Below are 5825 nucleotides of genomic sequence, written 5' to 3'. Positions count from 1 at the left end.
TTTTCAGCTAAACGAAAATAAAAATATTGCTATTTCTATTGCTGGAGTAGTTACAAATACTCATCATTAATAATGAACGTGTAATGCTAAAAAGTAATGATGTACAGTAATGCAGTAATGACGAGCGTTTGAGCAGAAGTGTCATTACTTAGTAATGACACTTTTAATGATCGTGTAAGGGCCGCTAATCAGAGCGATGCTTTCCCTTTGATATACACTCTCATTGAACATAACTCAAAATTGAGTGACACATCACTCAAATTCATAAAAAGTGCACGTACTCTAAACTTGAGTTACAACAAAACATCTATGATTGACGTTGATTCATGTTTTTAAAACCGGATCTAGAACCGGCAATGGAAACGACGTATTCTTGTATTCCTTATTTCGATAAGAATATTCAGAGAACTGCACTGAACTGCAAGAAGTATTTTTTTACTAAAATGTTTAAATACTCTACGCTTACTCTAATATATGAATAAATTCGAGAGAACTCATGACAATGAGTTTATTTTACCCAAATCCTTACTCAAATTTTGACATATTGTTCCAGTTTATGAATTTGAGTAATCGCAACTCATGCGATGAGTTATGTTCAAAGAGCGTGTATAGCTTACTATTTCAAAACCGTCGCCTATGGTAGGGAAATCCGATATGCAATATGGTAGGAGAGATAAACTCGATTTGTTTACTTTTATAAGATTCGACCTTCTTTGAAAAACAGCTGATTTTTAAAATCTGTACGGAATATTGAAAATCATTGAAACACATTTCTCGGTTTATTTTACAAAAGAGCGTATAAGCAAGTGAGTTTTCCTTTGTTTACTTTCTCTTCTATTAATTACCAATAGGTTTCCGCGTTTATCACTCAACTTTTTGCATGAAATGATACCCGAAACTTTTGACTTTCAAACAAAATTGTGATATCAAAGAAAATCTTTTCAATCACATCACAATAATCGAAAGAGAGAGTGATTAAAGAGAAACCGACGACACGACCAGACACTCCGAAGAAAAATTGAAATGAAAAGTGTCTGTGAGCGATTTACCGCCAGTTACCAAAAATAGAGCGACCCCTTGATAATGATAAAAATAATACTCCCGAGCAACACTGTTTAAGTTGCCATGAACTAGTTACCAAGGAGCCCCAAAATAAATAAATAAACGAACCAATTCAAACTATTTCTGAAACTGTCGACTGATAAAAGCCTGTGATTATTCAAATTGCAGATAAAAAACGATACATATCCTCTAATTATAGTTTGATTTAATATTTGAGTCCACACATTAAAAGAATCTCTTCAGGATATCTCCTTGCTTCGGCATTGTGCTCAAAAGAAAATTCGTTATCCTACTTATGTGAGAATGATAAGGTTTCTTTTCAGATTAGTCACTGTTCTAGATAAATTCAAGAAATTCAGCGATGTATGAGGTGGTATCAATTGCCCGTAATAAATTATGATCTGCTTTAATCGAATCATTGGAGTCATATGGAACTAGAATTGATGCATTTGAGTCAGGCATTTAAACAAAAGAAAACTACTGATAAACACAGCAGAACGCAACATTGAAAAGTCTTCAAATAGTGATGTGATATTTTAGACTCATGTAACATAACGTAATGTCGCATTGCGTGATGGTTAACACTGTGATGAAAAATAACGGTGCGACAATCAATATGATGATGTCGCAGTTGCAAACTACGGAATTAAAAACGGAGTAGAATTACATTTAAATGAACTCGATTTTCGAAATTTTATTGAATCAACAATCAACAAAATCATAAACCAACCGAAACATTTATCATTACAGTAGTATCCAGTTTCAATGTGTCAACCAACATTTCCGCCAAATATACTTTGCATTGAGTGAAAGCTTTGCAGACGAAATCTGCAGATTGTCATCGTCTATGAGCGTCTTGAAACACTACTTGCTTCGGTATTCCGAATGGAATTCTATTCATCGTAGTTGGAAGACTCAACCAATGATCCGTCCCGATGACATAAACGACAGACACTTTGTGTTCGGAGATCCAAATTTGTAGTTTTACCGTTTCCCATTGCGTAGCAGGTAGTTTACCCTTATTCGAAGATTGTTGATAGAATCCTCCCCAAAGAAATATATTCGCCGAACATTATATAGGGACAGCAGTGCGCATAGCTCCTTGCATCATTCCCATGTTCTCCTCGTTGGTTTGAGCCGAGCTATTAATCTACAACGGGTCTAATTCAGCAGTAGGTGGTGTCGTCACAATGTCCGCTACGATCGAAATGTTGCCTCTGACCGAAGAGAATAAAAGTTATTGCAAGAGAATGAATGTTGGAGATATAAAACATTTACTTCTCTTTGGCTATCAGTATAAAATGCGTAACCAAGGTAACTGTTATTCCAAGTCAATAATTTATCAACTTGTGATGCCAGTTTCAAATATTTTCATGCGATTTCGTTTTGACATTACCAGTTAATGAGGGGCTAAGACAAGACCTGACAACTGGCTTCTTATTCTTCCTTCCGAATTATTCTTCTCGTCATTTTCGCCCTGTGGAATAAATACAAACGTATCGGCTACAGTGTAGCCATATTTACAGATTTTTTAATAACTCTATGGTAAGAGCAAATTTTTTATTAAATTCAAATTTTTAAACTCGGTTTTTGATTTCAAATAAACATGAAAAATGTTTTGTGGATGCATTTTTTTATTATATATTAATGCTTAAAACAATTAATTGAGCGTTGATGACAAAACACGAAATATCTCATGTTGAACGCGAAATCGAATCCATTGTTGACGTATTACCGGATCTTTAAGAAACCAGAAAAAGTCAAGTTTGGATAGAAATGCTTAGTGTGACCACAATGTGGAACACAACAGTTCATTCTTCTCGTAAAACTAAACGCACTTTCGAGTTTACACTAATTTAACAAATCTTTTTTGGTTACACTTTAATTCACTAAAAAGAAAAACGATTTTAATTACACAGTGCTGCCACTATAAACATTTATTACAAATGAGATTGAAAAAAAAGTGAAACATTCTCTGAAAATTTTCGTTTGCATTGGTGAGCTAAAATTATACATTTTAATAAACTTGTTTTCTAATTTTCTTTATACTTGGCATCATTGCTCGCGTACCCTGCAAAAGTTTTTTCTTTTCACATTGTGCGGGAAGCAACATCAAAATCAGCCAATCAGAAACTGGTCCATTTTTGGAACAAAAGCAGCCCCCCCAGTTGTCAGGTCTTGTCTTAGCTGAGGGGTAGTCAAATTTACGATACAGTTTTGGAAGGCGAGTGGCAGGTCGTGTCGTCGGAGAAACTGTCACTTGTTTATACGCCCTTTTGAAAAATTACCCGAGATTTGTCAAAATACGAAGAGTAAAACCACAGCCAGAGTTTTGTTCAATAAACTAAAATTAAGTAAACCATATCAACCTAAAATTAAGTAAATACGACTCAATTGTAGAGTATACTCGTCTTTAAGTATTTTTTTGCATGTGCCCAAAGAAAACTACCTAGAGCCACTTTAAATAAGATTAGGTAGTTTGTGTGCAATGTACTACAAAATTATTTTGTTTAGTTAGAGTATATATTTGGCGAAACAAGAAAAATCTTACCTTTGCCACATAAATCTGCAAACCAGGCAACGCTGATCCCATCGAGCAGAGATGCCAGATATTTTCATAGTTTTTTTGAATAGCTTTACTCCGCATAAAAAATCTGCATTTATCTTTATTCTTTATTAAAATAAATTTTTACAATAAAATGATGCTTAGAGATGTTATGTTAACAGTTTATTGTTAAAGAATGATAGATTGATTAGTGATGGGCGAGCGCTCACGAGCCGTTCATTTGAACCGACTCGTAGCAATGAGCGAACGAACCACCGTTCTTCAAAATTGAACCGCAGCTCTCAAGCAAAGTTGCCATTTTAAAATCTGCGTTTCTGCTTGGAAAATCTGTGTGCCTGTCAGAGATGCCATTTATACAGATTTATCTGTATTATATAGATTTTTACATACGCATACAGATTTAATACAGAGTACAGATTTTATACAGATTTTCTAAATTTTATACAGATTTATACAGATGTCACAAAAAGTAAGAAAAAATAAATTTAACTGAGCTATCTTTTAGTATTTGATTCCAGTGACGATATAAAAGTCTATCAATCAACGGACAAATCGCAAATTAATATGAAAATCTGTAAAGTCCATTTATATTATAATTTGAAACCAATTTGAACTGAAAAGATGATTTTTTGGATACGCTCAGAGACAGTACATTATTTAAGGAAGTAATGGCATCGTGAAACTTTACTGTCAAACTGAGAGTTGCATGAACTGACTTGACGTTGCATATTGGGCGTTGAAATTCCATGTCAAATTATAAAGTCATCAATTTCAAACTAGATAAATATATGGAATTACAATTCAATTGTGGATAAAAAAATATGAAACTTCGTCGTTGAATTGACTGATTGAATCTACCATCCTCTATTGGAATAACATCTTTTATCATCGTTTTGTTGTAAGAATTTCATTTTATTACTGAATACAGATTTTTTATACAAAGAATACAGATTTTCTATGAAAATATCTGGCATCTCTGGTGCCTGAGTACGCCCAAATTTGATTGCGTTGTTGGTTAAACGATGATGTTTTCTAATGAAGCTGTCAAAAATACATAGGAACCAGAGATGCCATTTATACAGATTTATCTGTATTATACAGATTTTTACAGGCTCATACAGATTTAATACAGAGTACAGATTTTATACAGATTTCCGCAATTTAATACAGATTTATACAGATCTCGCCAAAAATAAGAAAGAAAAAAATTAACTTTTCTGTCTGAGCTATCTTTTAGTATTTGATTCCAGTGACGATATAAAAGTCTATCAATATTAATATAGAAATTTGTGAAATCCATTTATATTATAATTTGAAACCAATTTGAACTGATATTCAATTTTTTTTTTGCAATGACTTAGTGGAAACATATACTGGAGAAGCCAAATGAATGAAAAACAAACAGAAAAGATGATTTGTTGGAAAAAGATACGCTCAGAGACAGTACTTTATTCAAGGAAGTAATGGCATCATGAAACTTTACTGTCAAACTGAGAGTTGTATGAACCAACTTGACGTTGAATATTGGGCGTTGAAATTCCATGTCAAATTATAAAGTCACCAATTTCTAACTAGATAAATATATGGGATTACAATTCATTGTAATCATGGGATTACAATTCATTGTAATAATGTTTGGATAACAAAAAAATGAAATTTCGTCGTTGAATATTCTTGTTAGAGCGGCAACGACTGATTGAATCTACTACCATCTATTGGAATAACATATCTTAGTATCATTTTGTTGTAGGAATTTTGTTTTATTAGTGAATACAGATTAATACAGATTTTTTATACAAAGAATACAGATTTTCTATGAAAATATCTGGCATCTCTGATAGGAACATTCATTCAGCAGTGAATTTTGAAAGAGTTCTGTCGTAATAGGAGAAGAAAAATAGATTTTTTTCCAAATGGAATTTCAATTTCAATATCCCGCTTCCTCGCCCACGGATACCTCTAGTTGTGAAACACAATTTTAGATCGCCCATACCGCTCATGCAATTCCGTGGCTCTCACAATTACTCTCTCGAACCGCTTCTCCACATTGAAGTTTATTGAAAAACAGCCAAAAACAGTTCAATTGAACCGGCTCTTACGAGAGAGCGTTCGGTTCAGAGCCGCTCATTGAAATGAGCCGTATTGCCCATCACTAAGATTGATTGAGTATCTTCGTAAGTCATTGCCGCACTAACAA

General features: G+C 33.5%; 1 long non-coding RNA gene across 1 annotated transcript; it reads right to left on the bottom strand.

Annotated features, from left to right (window-relative positions):
• Window positions 1-1725: 1725 nt before the first annotated feature.
• On the bottom strand, window positions 1726-2565 carry LOC131430364 (uncharacterized). The gene is made up of 2 exons (XR_009229515.1): window positions 2341-2565; window positions 1726-2279 (listed from the first exon to the last, which is right to left on the bottom strand). It is a non-coding gene; the product is annotated as an uncharacterized LOC131430364 (long non-coding RNA).
• Window positions 2566-5825: the final 3260 nt, after the last annotated feature.

Source organism: Malaya genurostris, chromosome 2 (genome assembly GCF_030247185.1).
Source record: "Malaya genurostris strain Urasoe2022 chromosome 2, Malgen_1.1, whole genome shotgun sequence".
NCBI lineage: Eukaryota > Metazoa > Arthropoda > Insecta > Diptera > Culicidae > Malaya > Malaya genurostris.
Note: the sequence above shows the minus strand (reverse complement) of the source record. Positions and strands in the feature narration are given on the sequence as shown.